Raw genomic sequence first — 18689 nt, forward strand, 5'->3', positions numbered from 1 at the left:
TATATGATGCCCATCCTTCATGCAGTTCAATTTCCCTTGTCATTAAAGGAGAAAATCTTGAAATCAAGATAACGTTCCACAAAGAGCTCTTAAACTGCTTCATAGCATCAACTTTTGTCTTATGATTTCTGCTTTCTTTGCCTAGAAATACTGGCAGAAGTGACAGGAAAGTGACCTTTCTCGTTTGAATCCCTCAGTGGCTAGCTGTTGTTTCTCTGCCTCCTGGGTGCAGATTGGGTTACAGAAAGCCGAGCATGAACCCCTCTGCCCTTGGATTGCAGGGGACAGCAGAAACCATTTAGGAGCACCTAACAGTGTGGCTTTTATTCTGCTTGTTTTTTCGCTGTTCTAAGTTGGATCAAATCAGGCTTCCCAGAAGAGAGGCTTGGAGTGGGGTTTAGCATTACAGCAGCCTTTCTCCCAAGATGAAGACGATTTACCTTGTCACCCTTTGACTTTAGGCCCTCTTTCTGGGCTTGCTCTAATTCTTTTAAACATTTTCCTTCAGGTCCTTTCAGCCTTCGTTGAGCTGTCGGGCTCCCAAGTGGCCTTCCCTCTGGGCTTCGAATCCCACACACCCTGGGGGTTCCGTGGCATCTCCCTCGGCCCTCCAGTGGGGCAGACGTGACCTAGGATTGGAAGATCCTTGTTTACTTTTCCACCGCCTCCATAACTAATGACCCCAAATTTAGGGGCTTTAAACAACACACATTTCTTATTTTGCACTTCATAGGTCTGGACCCCCACATGAGTCTCACGGGGCTCACACCCAGTTGTTAGCAGGGCCTTGTTCCTTTCTGGAGGATTCTTTAGGGCTCACGTTTGTTTTCCCAGCTCCCGGAGTCTGCTTGCACTCCTTGGATCGTGGCGCTGCCTCCCTCTGTCTCCCTCTGCAGTCACATCGCCCCCTCACTAACCACAGCTGGGGAAGGCTCTCCAAATTGAAGAAAGTGAAAGTGAAGTCGCTTAGTTGTTTCTGACTCTTTGGGACCTCATGGACTGTAGCCTACCAGGCTCCTCCATCCATGGGATTTTCCAGGCAAGCATACTGGAGTGGGCTGCCATTTCCTTCTCCAGGGGATCTTCCCAACCCAGGGATCGAACCTGGGTCTCCTGCATTGCAGACAGACGCTTTACCGTCTGAGCCACCAGGGAAGTCCAATTTATGTAATTTGAAGGGACTCCGCCCCTGGATTACTCCTTCCCATCTCAGGGTCTGGAACCACTTCTGCCAAGTCCTTAGTGCTGTTTAAGGGAACATAGAGTTGCTGAGTTCTAGGATGTGGGCATTTGTCAGAACAGTTATTCTTCCTGCCTTGACCTCCTCATTTTTGTTAGTGGGCCCCACAAGGCTGGGGACTTGAAGGAGAGATTCCCGATCTCCCTTCCCCCTCCCCACAGTGAGCCCGGATGTAGTCTCCCTCAAAGCCCAAAACTCAGTGTGTCTGGCTCCAGAGCAGGGCTTCTCAGTCTGCCTGTTTCCTTTCTGTTCCACAGGAGGCTGTAGTTTTGGCTCTCTCCCTCTGCTTTCCTCCGGCAGCTCTAGATCTTGTTTGGAGCTCTTCCTGCAGCTTTCCTCACTTTCCCACATTGGGCACACACACTGTCCTCCATGGACAGGGCAGTAGTGTCCCAGCAGTGGGGGCATTTGGGCAGCAGTCCACACCCTCGCCAGCCCCTACTCCTTCCCAATGCAGCTTTGCTCTTTTAAAGAGCAGTTTGGAGTTCCTAAAACCCAGATGAGGCATTTAAACAATTCATCATTCAAATGTGCGGTACTCAGTCGGTTCAGTTGTATCCAACTCTGTGCAACCCTATGGACCGTAGCTCGCCAGGCTCCTCTGTCCATGGGATTCTCCAGGCAAGAATACTGGAGTGGGTTGCCATTCCTTCTGCAGGGGTTCTTCCCAGCCCAGGGATTGAACCTGCGTCTCTTATATCTCTTGCATTGGCAGGCGGGTTCTTTACCACTGAAGATAATTGGAGAAAAGAGGCGGTCCCTGACCTCAAGAAGCTAACAGTTTAAGAGTGAGATATGCAGTGTGATCATTGCTGTGTACAGGATGGATGTGTGTGGATATGTGTATATACATATTCATATGTGTGTGTTATAATGGGAGTTCGGGAAAGGTAAGCCCTCAGGTTCTCCTGGGGGATTCAAGTAACATTGTTTGAAGGAAGCTGCGATTGGACAGCCAATAGCATGACCATCCTAACCAGAGAAGTCTTCTTCTTCCCCTCAGTCTTTATGGAAAGAACTCTGCTTGTGGAATTTTAGCTATGGAGAAAATTACAAGTCACAACCTGTATTTTTCTTCTCTCTCTCTCACCCCTTGTTTTTAGGGGGAATCATTAGGAAATCAGAATACTGACTGACACCTTGCTAAGAGTATGGTCTTACATACATTTCTTTTCCCTCCTGTTTTCCCACTGGCGGTACCCAGGTCACCACATTGTTATGTTTGAATGAGTTAATAATGTTGAGCTTTTACAATGGCATACAGCATGCAGAAAATATTCAGTAATGTTATTGTAAAGTATTGCTGTCACCATTTATCATCATGATCTCTTTTGAATCACTTTCCCGCCGTAATCATATGGAAGAAATGTCTTGATTCAGGCCAGCTTTTCTCTTATTTATGGTTCAGGAGTTATTCTCTAGGATGTCTAAGGAAACTTGTAGTCCTCTGGTTATATTACGTAAGTGGGTGTGTAATGGAGCCATGTGGATACCACTTCCAGATGAGGGGTTGTGTTTGTTTAGGAGTCAGACATGACTGAGCAACTGAACAAATTGTCAGTTTTCTATAAGATCATTTATAATGCTCAATTTATTTTTTTTTGCCTTTTTTTTCTTTTTTTTTTTATTTTTTAACTTTACAATATTGTATTGGTTTTGCCATATATCAAAATGAATCCGCCACAGGTATACATGTGTTCCCCATCCTGAACCCTCCTCCCTCCCCATACCATCCCTCTGGGTCATCCCAGTGCACCAGCCCCAAGCATCCAGGTTCATGCATCAAACCTGGACTGGCGACTCATTTCATATATGATATTTATACGTGTTTCAATGCCATTCTCCCAAATCATCCCACCCTCTCCCTCTCCCACAGAGTCCATAAGACTGTTCTATACATCAGTGTCTCTTTTGCTGTCTCTTATACAGGGTTATTGTTACCATCTTTCTAAATTCCATATATATATGCGTTAGTATACTGTATTGGTGTTTTTCTTTCTGGCTTACTTCACTCTGTATAATAGGCTCCAGTTTCATCCACCTCATTAGAACTGATTCAAATGTATTCTTTTTAATGGCTGAGTAATACTCCATTGTGTATATGTACCACAGCTTTCTTATCCATTCATCTGCTGATGGACATTAGGTTGCTTCCATGTCCTGGCTATTATAAACAGTGCTGCGATGAACATTGGGGTACACGTGTCTCTTTCATTTCTGGTTTCCTCAGTGTGTATGCCCAGCAGTGGGATTGCTGGATCATAAGGCAGTTCTATTTCCAGTTTTTTAAGGAATCTCCACACTGTTCTCCATAGTGGCTGTACTAGTTTTCATTCCCACCAACAGTGTAAGAGGGTTCCCTTTTCTTCACACCCTCTGCAGCATATAATGCTCAATTTATATTAGAATGTTGACTTTACATTTTTTCTTTAAATTATGTAATTATTGTTTTTAAGAGATAATGAGAATGACCTTTTAAAAGACACTGAGTTTTACTCTAAGCTATGTAATTACCATCTTAAATAAAAGTCATCTTTGAAGTAACTTCTTTTAAAATATTAATAGACAAAGTTGTAGAATCAGGTTTTGAGGGGATTATCAACCATATGTTGTATTTGCTTATAAATCTTTAATGAAATAGAAAACATTGTATAAATGTTGCTGAATGTAGTTATTGCCAAATTAAAGATGTGCTAAATATGAATACTTTCTCCTTACTCTTCAGTGAACAAAATGAAATCTAAGTCATATCAAAGTGAACACATTTGTTTTTTTAATAGGGAAAACTTGAATTCAACTTTTATAAAACTCTTATAAATGAGTCAGTCCTTGTTTCTTCCAAATTTGATAGAGTATGTTAACCTTTTAAAATTTGTTTTATTACAGTATCATTTTCTTCCAGCTTCTTCCTTCATAATGTCTATAAAAATTTTCTTATAACATTTATACATGTGCAGGGATGATTATATTTTTGAAATATTAATTGAAATGTGATGCCTTCTCAGAGAGAGTTTTTTTGACCACTGATTCAATTAAACCGTCTATACTCTCACAAAAATGAGATATTTTCTCATTGTTCCTGGAATACAACCCCCCAAAAAGTATGTAATTTATAAAAATCTAGTGAAAATACCAAGGCACACAGTGGCCCCAGGATAGAGTCTATTGTGACCTACGTAAGTTTACATTGTGAAAGTGGCGACACTTTTAACAGATAAAAAATGAGACAATACACAGTTGATCCCTGAACAATGCAGGGGTTAGGTGCGCTGCCTCTCTGCATATAACTTAGAGCTGGCCCTCTGTGTCTGTGGGTCTCCTCTCTCTCTGTGGCTCCGCATCAGGGTATGTGTAGTAGTTCCATAATATTTATTATTTAAAAATGTGTATAAGTAGACCCGAACAGTTCAACCCCCTGTTATTCAAGGGTCAACTGTGGCTAAGCTAGGGCAGACAGCCTTTTCCGCACCATGTGCAGCCCTTGTGGTAGGAGTCACCTGGAGTACGGGCTGAGAAGGTTCCCGGGCTCAGAGAAGAAGGGTGGGGGGATCTGTTAGTGACATCCACCGTGGGTGTGGACTGTTAGCCCTGGGTGGGGAGTGGCACGTGTTTTCCATCCTTAAATGAGAAGGGAAGCAGAGAACAGTAGCCCTCTCATCTTCATCTTCTGATTTGTAACTTGGGACCTTTCCCCAATTCTGCTGGACGCTCTTTCCTTTAAAACCCTACTTCTGTAGGCACAGCCTTCCTCAAGGAAGATGCCCTGAATAGGATCCCTGGGAAATGAGCAGTCATGGCAATTTAATCTACTGGGAAGCAGACAAGTCACCATCCTTGTGGTTGTGAGAATGACGTTAGATTCCTAATATGTTCTTTTCAAACCTAAAAATGTTTATATTTTTCACTAACATGTCCATAACTGACTGAATCCTCGGAAACTTTCAGAGAACCCAGCTTGCCTAAATTTTAAAGAAGGGGTCACACTTAAACAAAGAATAAATAGTTCTTTATTCTGATGGAGTATCATCCTTAACGTATCTCAAGAAATAGGAAACTAATATCTCATATCCCTGGGAGATGTAAAATATGCAGTAGTAATTAAAACATAAAGTGTTCCTCTCCTGATTCTCTGTACTACCAATAACATTTTATAAAATTAATTATATCTGGGGTTTCCAGTAGGAGAAGAGCGGTCATGAAATCACTTGTATCTTCTCACCATATATGTGTGTGTGTATATATATATATATATAAAATATCGTATAGAATTTTGGTGAACATTGAATTTTAAATAAGCTCAGCAGATATTTCCATGAAGTGGACCATGTGTGGTGGGCACTAGGGAGTCAGTGATGGATAGAAAATGGTACCTGCCTTGGGGAGCATTTATTTGCAAGCAGAGGTGTTTGGGTCATCACTATGTAAAACAGGAACATTAAAGCAGGTATAGATACATTGATTAGAGCCTACGAGGCGAGTCCTTATGTAGAATACTGCCATCATTTCTCTTTTGTTTGCTATAAAGCTATCGTCCTCAGGTCCATGGAAGCCAGCCTGTGGTGTGTGTGTTCTGAACAAAAGTGGATCCATTAGGATTTGGGTATCTGCCTAGCCATCTTTAGCTAGAGAAGACTTTGGCCTAGTGACTTGTATTTGTGTGGAAATGAAAACCAGAGTTACTGGAAAATATAGCCACAAAGGGAGGACTTTAAAATTGCAAAAATAGCATGAATCAAGAAGAGTATAAAATCATAATTTCTCCATCATTACCAATAAACATTTATGGGGGCTCCCCAGCGTGACTGTTCTGGATTTTACATCTTGGGCTAGACTTGCCTTTGCCTTTTGTTCTTGCTGTCCTGTAGTTGCCCAAAATGTTCTCTGTAATTTGCCAATGACATTTAAAAAATATAGGCCAGTGTGTCTATGGGTTTTAAAAACATTAAACTAATTTTGGTGAATCTATAACAATTTATAGACAAGCATAACAATTAAGGCCTCAGGCTCTGGAATGGGGCAGTTTGGTTTCGAATATTGTTTCTGCCACATGCAAACTTGGAGCAGTTGCCTGCCTTTCTTAACTTCAGTTTTCTCATCTTTAAAATGAGATAATGAAGCTTCTTTCTACTTATAGGGTTCATAAGGATTAATGAGGTAACGCAAGTCACATATTTAATTCTGCTTCTGTTATATGCTTATAATATTATTAGTGTTATTTTAGCTACAGAAACACAACTTTTTATTTTGTTTTCTGCTAGTAATGCCTTTTGAGTTATTGTGTTATGTGCGAACACATAATACAAATTGATCTCTCTTTTTTTTTTAGAATAATCATTTTCTCTCTGAGATTGCACAGAAAAGTGATAAATTCTGTTACTTCACATTTTCTTTTAAGACACACATCACCTCCCAACACAAATTTTAAGGCACTGAAACACCTTAAAGAGATTTTCTTAATCAGAATTTAACAAGTGGGTCTATACCCCAGTAGAGACCTACTTCAGAGTGTTTTAAAGTAACGAGAAAGTTGTCAACAGTTTTGTACACAGCTATTTTTCTTCTTTCCCCATCAGTATTCCCCTAAACACATACTCTCTCAAAAACTATTTTTTATCTTAAAATTCTCACACTTTAGCCACCACATTCACTTCTACATTCCGAGAGTTCTTTCCTGCACGTCAATTTTGCTACTCCTCTGTTTCCAACTTTATGAAATCTTATTCATGAGAAACATGTTATTTCTCCTCTTTGCTGACTATTTTCCCCACCAGGTCTGCTTAAAGTAGAGACAGCAGAGGGAAAACCCTTGATTTCAGTGATTCAGAGGTTATTTGTACCAGCCATTTAGCAGTGCGCAGGTTCTCAATCCTAGCTAAACGTTGGAATCTCCAGGGTTTTCAAAAGAAATCCTGATGTAAAGGAGAGAGATCCCATAATACCCTGGCCTTATCCCAGAATAATTAAATCAGAGCTTAGGGACAGGAGTGGAACAAGACATATGTATTTATAGCTTTTCAAGTGATTTTAGTGTTCAGTCAGTGAGACCTGCTCTTGGAGAGGGTTCTGTGAGGCCCGATTAGGTTGGAGTTGTCGCAGGAGCAAGTGAACCAGCAGGAACCGTGGCAAGAAATGTGGGCCGCCATGCTGATATGTTTGGGCGGGGAAGGGAAGAAGAGGGATGGGCCTGCACCTCAAGGAGCTCCAGCAGGAAATACAGCATCTTCATACCAGGAATGGAGCTTCCCAGGTGGCACAGTGGTCAAGAATCCTCCTGCCAGTGCAGGAGACGGATGAGACATAGGTTCAGTCCCTGGGTTGGGAAGATCCCCTGGAGGAGCACATGGCAACCCGCTCCAGTGTTCTTGCCTGAAAAAGTCCCATGGACAGAGGAGCTTGGTGGGCTACAGTCCAGGGGGGTCACAAAGAGTCAGACATGACTGAGCAATTGGTTGCTCATGTCAGGGATAACCCACTAGCCTGTCTGTGCTTGCATATATAGCAGTGAGGCTCAGTCACTCCCCTGGGGCGGGGAGTCAACCATTTAGGGGCTGGAGGTGTACCAGTAGTTTGTGAAAGTTTCTAGATAATTTTAAGACACCTGTCCTTTCCTCACTTTCCTCCTTTCTCCCCCCTTCCCTCTCTCTCCAGCCTACCCCCCTGTCTTTGGCTATCTTTCCATTTTCTTTTAGATCAGAAAGGAGGGGCGTGGTATCAGATGCAGGATCTCAGAGTCAGCTTCCCTGTTGGTGGTCAAAGATCTGTAACAATTCCAAGCAAGAGTTCTAGATTCAGCCCTATTAGATCAGGAGGTCACACTTCCTGAACCAGTGACTGAAGTCAGGGAATGGAATATGCCCATTTGCTAAGCCAGTGGAGACCCACCCTTTAGCTGGAGGAAATGTCAGCTTCCTGCCAAATACGTGGGAGGGTATAGGAAGAATGGAAACCTGTAAGGAATCCAGATATTATTATTATTATTTAAGAATAGACCCTGTAGAACCCATCCTAGGTGTTTTGTCGTTGTTTTTGAGTTTTTAGAAGTATTTGTTTATTTAATTATTTAGCTACCTTGGGTCTTAGCTGTGGCCTGTGGGTATCTAGTTCCTTGACTAGGTTGGAACCTGGGTCCCCTGCACTGGAAGCGTGGAGTCAGCCACCGGATCACCAGGGAGGTCCTTGTAATTATGAGAAGAAAAGATGGCAGTGGGTACTCCTAGACAGCCAGTACTGCCCACTACATACATAGAAGTCACGGTGATTCAGTATAATGAGTTACTTTATGTGTGTAAATTATTGATAGTTTTTTATAGGGACATTTTGAATGGCATACAGAAAATACTACAGTGTTAACTAGAACTTCCACCATTTATCCAACCTGTGTTTGTGTGTGTGTGTGTGTGTGTGTGTGTAGTTCTGTGCAGTTTTATCCTATATGCAGACTTGAATAGACATCACCACATCCATCATGATACCCTTTCCCCACCCCCAATTTACTGGCAACTACGAAGCTTTTCTCTATCTGTATAGTTTTGTTAGTTCAAGGCTTATATAAACGAAATATTTGAGACCTGACTTTTTTTATTTGTTCTCATGCCCTTGACCTGCATCCCTGTTGTGGTGTATGTCAATAGTTCATTCCTATTTATGACTGATTAGTTTTTCATGGTGAAGCGAAGTTGCTTGGTCATGTAAGACTCTGCGATCCTTTTGACTGTAGCCTACCAGGCGCCTCCGTCCATGGAATTTTCCAGGCAAGAGTACTGGAATGGGTTGCCATTTCCTTCTCCAGGGAATCTTCCTGACCCAGGGATCGAACCCAGGTCTCCCACGTTGCAGGCAGACGCTTTACCCTCTGAGCCATCAGGGAAGCAGATATGACTGTACCAGTTTTTAAACCATTCTTCCACTGAAGAACACTTGAGTTTTTTTCAGTTTCTGCTACTATGAAAAAAGTGTTGTGAATATTTGCGTACACATTTCTGTTTGGAGGTGAGTTTTCACTTCTGTGAGATAAAGGCCCAAGAGTGCAATTGCTGGGTTAGATGGTAAGTTTAGTTTCATAAAAAACTGCCCAACTGTCGTCCAGAGTGGCTGTGCTATTTTGTCTTTCCACTGCCTATGCCTTTGAGATTCCATATCCTCACTGGGGTTTGGTGTTGGCCCCTGCCTTTTTTTTTTTTTTTTTTTCTGTTCAGATAAGTGTGTAGTGATACATCATGGTGGTTATAATTTTCATTTCCCCAATACCTAATATGTTGAACATCTTTTGATGTATTTATTTATCTATCCACCTCCCCTTTAATGAAATGTCTGCTGTTCCTGTCTTTTGCCCACTGTCTGATTGGATCATTTCTTTTTTCACTGTTGATTTTGGAGAGTCGTTTACATCTCCTGTATATAAGAGCTCTCTCAGATATTGTACCTTGCTGATAATTGCTTCTAGTCTGTCCTGTGCCTACATTGACTAAATCTGTAACATTTAATGATTTTCTAGAGGTTCTGATCTTCCCTTGAGGCGATGGTGCCTACTTTTCAGCCAGGAAATTATTTTTTGCATTTTACCAGTAACGAACATTTTGTCAAACTTCCTGAGGTTTTATTACAAAAGAAATGATGTTTCCTCCTTCTCTGTACTGTCTATTCAGTAAATTTGTCTGCTTCCTGTACAGATGTCTTTCTCACCCATTTTTTTATGGTGATAGGATTATTTTTCACCAAGATGGTCAGCTCTGATGTACTTCCTGATCTTGTTACTATGAAGTTAGCCCTCTTCAGTATTTATCAGAGTAATACCTTAAACAAAAACAGTTTGTGACTTGGTAAGGTCCTAGGGCTTTCTTTCTGCTTGTTTGTTTGGCTCTGTGGCCATCTGTATTTTGCTGTCCCTTTTTGCCGCTTGTGTCAGAATGGTCATCAGAGGCAGCATTCTAAGCTTTGTCAAAACTTCAGGGTGAAGTCCTTTTGGTTTGAAATCTCTTACCTCTGTTATCAGTGTTGAAAGGCTAACAGCTCTGAAATCCTCACCTCTCTCCAGCTGGAGAGATGTGAAGATAAGTAAAAACTGAAAATTTTCAGGTGAACTACTTCTGATTAGTGAATGAGCACCTGCTGTGTGCCAGACATTGCATGCTAGGATGACTTGTGTTAACAAAATTCAGGAAGGGCATTTCCTCTTTCAGAACTGGAATTTGATTTCATTTATTATCTTTCTGATCATTGTATACCTACAGTATGAATGATGGGGAAAAACTAGAGCCACCCTGGCTTGTTACTTATCTAGCTGATACCAGGTTCAGGTCAAGGACCTAGGTCTTCTACTCTCTGCTGCTGCTGCTGCTAAGTCGCTTCAGTCGTGTCCGACTCTGTGCGACCCCATGGACTGCAGCCTACCAGGCTCCTCCATTCATGGGATTTTCCAGGCAAGAGTACTGGGTGGAATTGCCTTCTCCACTTCTACTCTCTAGAACAGTATTAATCTGAAACCCAAAGAAGTCAAGATGTTTTGTTGTCAGAGAATGTTTTTTTCACAACACAAAAAGATAGCTAATTAGAATTTAATTTTCTAAGAGGCCCCAAATAATAGAATTTTCAAACAATCAGAATTTTCAATCAGAAATAAAATAAACCCTAAGCAAAAATATACCCTTCTAAACATTGGGTAATGTGTACCTAGAAAACTTTCTAGTCATATTTCACCTTCATTTTTAGATTACCCCACAATTATTAACATCTTAAGTTGCTAGGTCATGAAATTATTTTGGGACTAGCTCAGAATTTGTTATATTATAATCAGCTTTGGTCACAGAAAAAGTCCGGGTTGTGAGGGCGAATGTGTTAAGGGGGAAAGATTTCTCTCCACTGCCCCCGGATAAAGCATATGAAAATCTGTTTCTATCTGCAGTGGATTTCTTCTTCTCTTGCCAAAGGAACAGTAGATAAAACGTTTCTAAAATATGATCTCTGTACACGTTGCTAGGTTACTCAGTTTGGAGTCTTTTTTCTTTATAATACGTAATCATAAAAAGCCGCTGGGAGAGATGTAGAGATTAGAGACCGGGAGAGGAAGTCAGTAGGGTGAATAAATGGGAAATTGATATTATCATTAAGGCACTGGCTGCTGCTGCTAAGTCGCTTCAGTCGTGTCCAGTTCTGTGCGACCCCATAGACGGCAGCCCACCAGGCTCCCCCGTCCCTGGTATTCTCCAGGCAAGAACACTGGAGTGGGTTGCCATTTCCTTCTCCAGTGCATGAAAGTGAAAAGTGAAAGTGAAGTCGCTAAGTTGTGTCCAACTCTTCGCGACCTCATGGACTGTAGCCTCCTCTGTCCAGGCTCCTCCGTCCATGGGATTTCCCAGGCAAGAGTACTGGAGTGGTAATGGAGTACTAGATATGGTAATAAATGTGTCACTAGAAAAGATATTTGAATCCTAGCCAAGATGGGGTTCCATGTAGCCGCAAACTCTAGTCAAATATTTTCAATTTTAAAATCTTTGGTTTTTACTTTCCAAACTTCCTCAGGAGTGAGCGTTTCTGTGTAGATCCTTAAAGAGTCTTCTTAGCGAATGAAATGATAGTTTCCTCCAAATTACACACAAGAAATGACCTGATCCTGCTGTGTACTCACTGCCCTCATCCCTGTCTTACTCTGTGTCTCACATCATCGGCAGCTCGAGCATTCATCTCTAATGATACTTCTGACTTCCTATAAACGAACCCTGAGTTTACCTGAAGACTCTGTCTCCATAGCTGCTCTAGTATGTTCTCTGAAGAATACGGAGATATAAGCTATCAGAACCGCCTGTCACTGTCTCCCTGCCAGGGCCGGTCTGTTGGCCATCTGACCATCTGGCCCCCTTCCCTTCTCATTGCTCTGTCGTCTGTCTTTGGGTGTGGACTCTCCCCATTCCTGTTTTGTGAGCTGGTGGGGCTGCTCCTGGTTCCTCATGGTTTTCAAATGTGGCCCCCTTAGGAAACCCATCCCTGAGCACATGCAGCTTGCTAACTGTTACAGACCTCTGCCTGCTCCCTTTCTTTTTTTTTTTTTTTAATTAATTAATTTATTTTTAGCCATCCTGGATCTTCATTGCTGACTGGGCTTTTCTCTAGTTGCAGTGAGCAGGGGCTACTCTCTAGTTAGGGTGTGTGGGCTTCTCATTGCAGTGGCTTCTTCTGCTGCGGGGCACCAGCTCTAGGCATGGAGCCTTCGGTAGTTGAGGCTCCCAGGCTCAAGTGCTCAGGCTCAGTTTTTGTGGTGCACGGGCTTAGTTGCCCCGCAGCATGTGGGATCTTCCTGGATCTGGGATCGAACCTGTGTCTCCTGCATTAGCAGGTGGATTCTTTACCACTGTGCCTGCTCCTTTCCTAACTCTTCCTCATACCTATTTATCCCACTGGAACCCAAAACTCTCTGGAGGTAGGCTCTGAAATGTTTGATTGATGAATGATGGAATACATTAATTAAACAAATTTCTTTGGCTATGCAGTCTTGCTGCATGCAGGCATTCTCTCATTGTGGTGGGCTGGGGTCACTCTCTAGCTGTGATGCATAGGCTTTCATTGCAGCAGCTTCTTTTGTTGCAGAGCTTGGATTCTAGGCACGGGGGCTCTAGTTGTGATGCATGGGCCTACTTGCCCCACGGCTTGTGAGATTCTAGTTCCTGGACCAGGGATTGAACCCATGTCTCCTGCATTGGCAGATGGATTTTAAGCACTGGACCACCAGAGAAGTCCAAATGCATGAATTAAAAAAAAAAATCAATATCAAAGTCCCCAAAGCTCCTTGAAAATCGGTACTTGAACTGAATTTGAAAAGTGATCTGTGTGATGATAGCAGGGGATAGTTGTTATAAAGTAGTCAGTTTGGGGACTTCCCTGATGGCCCAGTGGTTAGGGTGCTGAGCTTCCACTGCAGGAGACATGGGTTCGATCCCTAGTCAGGGAATTAAGAGCTTGTATCCCTCATGCCATGCAACTTGGGCAAAAGGAAAAAAAAAGTTTTGGAATGGCGGTGGGCCTGTGTATGTCTGCACCGGGCTGGAAGGGAAATGAGGATAAAGAAGAATAAGCTCTGGGGAGCCAGGAAAAACTTCAAACCGAGGGAGGGACCCAGTTTCAGTGGCAGCAATGTGGCATCTGGTGGGTGAGTAAGAAGGTTCCGTTTGAATCGCTGAGTGAAAATCTCCACACCCCACTTACTGTCTTGTTGATTTTTCTGCCTCTTCTGTGACGAGGCTTCTTGACACCCCAGAGTGAGACAGAACAGAAGTAAAAACTGGGATGGTTGGATTAGCCGATATTTACAGATGCCTACTCTGTGTCACACGTTGTACCTCTGTGACTGTGGGCTGTAAAAACCAGCATTCAGGGTGCTTTGCGGTGGTGGTTTTGCCAGCATAAAAGGATTCACATTTTAAAGATTTAGCTATGATGCTTGAGCCCTTGAAGATAAATAATTATCTCCTTACATAGGAGTGGGTTGCATGTAACTTCATAAATGTGATCAATTTAGGTAATTACCTTGCACCGTATTAATTGTGTGTCTGGAGACAACCACAGATAAGAAACAGAACTGATGAAGTGTGTGCTTCTCTGAAACTTCCAAGAGCTGCTTGGAAGCCTGTGTTGCTTTCTTGCTCCCAGTGTTGCTTTTGACACGGCATATGCGCTCTGGAAATCTGATTTTCTTCTCCTGCCTAGACCTCCACACATAACCCACTCCAGCTGTAACATGCTGAGATTACTTATGCCATAGATTTGACCATGTTTTAAAATGGAACTGGAATGTAATGGCTGACTTCACTATTTTTTGCATTTATTTACAAAGCTGCATTCTGGGGAAATAATTCAGTCAGCAAAGAAGATACTGTTTTAGCATCAAGAGTGGTCATTTCAGACTCGAAACTAGTTCTTGTTGTTATCTCCACAGAAAAGGAAACTGTGTGCGTGTGTGTGTTTGTTTTTTCAGAATATTAGTGTTCAGGGCTGTTGCTTATTGATAGGATCAGAGTGGTTGCCATAGCAATCGAACAGCCTCTGGAGGGAGTGTGGTCATGGCCTTAACACTTCCGGCATCCCACCCAGTTTGGAGACAGCCCCTCTGAAAAGAATTTCCTTTCATGGAAATTGCGTTACTGAAATAAAAAGAGTTGAATTTCTGTAGCTCAGATGTGTCCATAGGTCTGTGTTGCACACTTACTGTGTTAAAAAGAAAAGCATTTATTAGTTGTGTGAATGCACAAACGAGACCTAGAAGGACACATCAAAGTGTAAACCGCTTGTGAGGAAGGAAGACTTCGTTGTTTTGCTTCTTGTGTTTTACCCATGTTAACTTTTAAGAAGCAAGTGTTCTTTTAAAAACCTTTTTTTTTAAAAAAAAAAAAACATTTATAACAAACACAGGATATGGGATTTCCTTCAGGAATGAACTTCAATCTATTGCATGTTCTTTATTCCCTAAACAGGCTCTCAAACACCCAAAGCCACCTTTCTTCTTTTTCACGTGAGCTACAGAGCTGGAAAGCCATTTCAGCAAGATGCTGATCAGATGCTTTTATCAATATTTGGGGTTTCTGGCGTTTCTGTGAGTGTTCTCAGGTAGAAGAAACTCTCGGCATGTCGCAATCTGCCCAAGCTGTGCTGGGCGAAACAAGTGACTTAATACTCGCATATAATCCTCATATAACTGTAACAGAAACCAGCAATCGTTGGGTCTGCCTCCGAAATTGCTCGCAGGGCAGATTGATGTGTGAACACTATATTTACAGGACCAAAACCCCACCACATTTGCTCTGCAGCTGTGTTTAACGGTTATCAGTTTGGCGCGCGGCATGATTGTTTTGGAGCAAGAATAGACGCTTCAGATTTCCTTTTGGCAATTCCGGAGTCCCTGAAATACCTACTGCTGAAGTGAATCATACGAACTTAATTAGATTTGCTACATCATTAGCATTTGAGGAAACCTAAGGAAAATCCTTGTGGGTTGGTGATTTGCAAGGTCGCATAGAAGCGCACTAATTGAAAACGATGACGTTCTAATGTAGCATAACCCAGATATATTCTCTACATAAATCATGTTTTAATCCAGCTGTCAAAGCGATACTTTCCCAGGGATGCCCAAATTGCTTTCCTCAGACCACGGGGACCTCTCCGCTTCCACACAGGAGATGGACCCCTCTGCGCACGGCCAGCTCTACTTGAGGACACGTATTATGTGTGTATGACAAGCTTTACACCTAGAGTGAGCGCTCCCGGCTATTTAATCAACATCCAGGGCCAGCTATGTAGACTGTGCCAATTACCACTAATTGAAGCTGGCAGACCCCATACCACATTTACATTTGCATTTTAACTTGAAGATGAACTTCATTGCAATGTCTGGTCTGTTGTTTTCACCAGAGGAAAAGAGTTTTACTTTTCTTCTCAACAGACATTTCTTTAAATGCTCCAGAAATTTTCTTCTGTAGTTTTAGAGTTGTACAAAGTGACTTAATCGTGGAGAAGAGCCATAAGTATTTACTGTGAGGAGAGGATTACATTTCATATTCCAGCTTAAGTCTAGGATACAATTTGTAGCCGATGTTTACTGAAACAGTTTTTGCAATCTATCAAGAAGCCGTCGCATTCTTTATCCAATGACTTAGTTACCTTAAGTTCATCTAGACGCTGTCAGCGATAAGGAAATAAATGAAAGCAAGCAAATTTAATTTCCTGGTGAAGCACTTTAATGATACGTGTATTTTTTGGAACTTTTGGAAGAAGAAACTTTAGACGTATAGCCTACCGTGGACTGAACATTCAGTTTTTCCTAAGAATGTAGGATCAGCTTCAGAACCCCAAAGTGGCAGCTTGTGCCCTAAACTCAAGCAAGCTGCTGACAATTAACTAGAAACAAGTTCCAGTCTGGTCCCCACTGCCCCGTGAGACTCTAAAACATTCAAAACATACATCTGAGCTTGTCTTTCTGTAACTCTAAGAGATCCATCTATTTCACATCACCCCCCACCCCGACAAAGGCCCTAAACTGCTAAGCTTTTTATTAAAATTGAAAAAAAAAAATCTTGATCAGATTTGACATAAACAAGCTGACAGTTCCACCAGTTTCTGTTTCCCAGGTATAATGGTAGCACTGGCTACACATTTTCCTTGTATCCAAGCAAGACTCTCTCGCCCACTTTTAAAGTCTTTTGCAGCTGCACCCAAGGGTAAGCACGCCAGCTGGTTCAGATACCACCAGAGCTTGCATGCACTTACGTGACCTCGTTTACCTCACTTAACCTTCGCCAGCCTTAGCGCCTCACTTGCTACTGCCACCTAGATTGTTGAAAGGATTACATAATTACACTTGTTTATTATTAAAGACTATCTCTTGGTTTCTATTTTGTAAATCTCTGGCTTTTTCCGTGCTCTGCCCACACGTTACATGCTCCTTTTCCTGACCGAGAGGACATGTCGACAAACAACATTTCTTCCCTGTGGCCTCCGTGTTGCTTCTTAGGATATCCATCATGTGTTGACTAAAGATAAAATTATCTGTTTGTGTCTGTGTGGGCTTGCGTGCATTGTTACCTGTGCTATGTGACAAATAGGGACTCTCCTGTGATCTCTTTGGGGGATCAATGCTGTGTGTTTTAGCGTGGTGCCTAGTTGAGGGACCTGACTGAAGTTTTATACAGCTCAGATTCAAATAAGGAGATTAAAACATAGCAAGTAAATGCTCTGGTTATATTCCAGATAAAATATGTGAATATCACCCATTTATAGGAAATGTATAAATGTAGTTCATCAAAAATGCATTAGTGAACAGTGTCTCTGGGCATTTCTAATATTAAATTTTTGTGCTTAACTCTAAAAGTAACCAGAAGCAGGTCTCCGCTACTAACTACCTTTCACTGTGGTATCTGTGGTTTAATCAGGCTCATTAGAAATTTATCCACTCTGAGCATGCAATACAGGTTTTGTGAGAATCAGCATACAGTTTATACAAAATTTGAAGTAGAAAAGGAGGGCATGTGTATTATCCCCCTAATTCTCAAATAGCTCTGGATTCTTGAAATTCTAACTGTATGCAAATACATAGACTTTCAACCAGGAAAACGTCTTTGTAAGAAATATTAACCAACTTTAAAGGTAGAAACATACATATGTAAACACAGTAAATAGGAAAATGTATTTTGGATTCTGTATGATGTTTTTATTGGTTGCAGACCATAATTACAACAGCTAGATTTACTTTATGAGTAGATTAAACTCATCAGTTGGCAAAAGTTATCTGCATATCAATAATGAGCGCTCTTACAAGCCTTTTTCTTTACTCAGGTCAGAGACTCCTTCCCAAAACTTGTTTGCTTGGTTAATTTATTCAATTACTCAAAGCTTGAGAATGTTACTACAACTGGGCTCCAATTAACAAGTTTGGGGATAAAATCTCCCTAATAATTGATGGTAGCCTAAAACATTTGTTTCTGTGCTTTTCTTATTAAAATCGCAGTGATCTGGTGAACAGAATTAAACTGCTGAAAAATAACTTGCTCTGATTTATTCATTCAGCAAAACCAACCTTAAAGGCTGTGTTGCTATGACACCTAAGATTAACTTAAAAAAAAAAAAGTAGGTTTAATTTCAGTGGAAACATTGACACATCTCTTTTGGCATTATGTAGATAAAGTTGATTTTCCCCTTTTCCTTAACTTAGTATTTGCATTTAGCAAGTTGTTTTAGCATTCTTTTAAACATAAACTAAAACATAAACTAGAAATTTAACACGAAGAATAAGAAAAAGCAGTAAAGAAGAACGCATTATAACAGGAGTATCATTTGTAAGATAGCAAATATTTTAGAACCTCTCCTTTTTATTTTAAATCCAGCTTCTTAAACCTTTTAGAAAGATGGTGTCAAATAGGCAGAAATCACTCTATTTTAGTAGTTTCGTTTTATAATTAGTGTTGAAACTTAAAAAACAGGTTGCAAAATTGGGACACTGACAGGTCCTACTAGAAATTTTCTGAGTGCAGGTTCGATCCCCCAGATTTGAAAAGAATATATTTTCTACGTCATGAAACAAAAGAATCATCAGGTCACTTTAGCCAGAATTGATTTCTGCCTGCCGAGCACCATTTGGTGGAGTGAGAATACTATACAAAGAATTTTGTTGCAAAACAAGCAGAAAAATTGAACGCTTTGTAGGATCATCAAAAGTTGCTTTACAAGAGTAATTTAAATTTCCTAGTGCCAAGCAAAGCAAAAGTCCTACCTTACAGAGGGCGATTTGTTCATGAGACGACCCAGTGCTGCTAGTCGCTTATGTTTATCATTATGCATTCACATTCTAGGGAAATTCCACTTTCAAACTTTGCTGCTGTGTGGATGCTTTCTTCTATAGGAAGAATTTTGAACTATAAAATTTGAGAAGCTTTAGCGTCTGTGGAAACTTGAGAGCATTGCCTTTTTTTTT

At 41.4% G+C, this 18689-nt stretch overlaps 1 protein-coding gene and 1 non-coding gene across 3 annotated transcripts in view; one reads left to right on the top strand and one right to left on the bottom strand.

The window, feature by feature from the left end:
- Positions 1-18689, top strand: part of BCKDHB (branched chain keto acid dehydrogenase E1 subunit beta) — a 265216-nt gene that overhangs the window by 236230 nt on the left and 10297 nt on the right. The window lies entirely within an intron of this gene.
- TRNAC-GCA (transfer RNA cysteine (anticodon GCA)) lies at positions 1084-1155 on the bottom strand. The gene has a single exon. It is a non-coding gene; the product is annotated as a tRNA-Cys (tRNA).

Source organism: Bos javanicus, chromosome 9 (assembly GCF_032452875.1).
Source record: "Bos javanicus breed banteng chromosome 9, ARS-OSU_banteng_1.0, whole genome shotgun sequence".
In the NCBI taxonomy this organism is placed as follows: domain Eukaryota; kingdom Metazoa; phylum Chordata; class Mammalia; order Artiodactyla; family Bovidae; genus Bos; species Bos javanicus.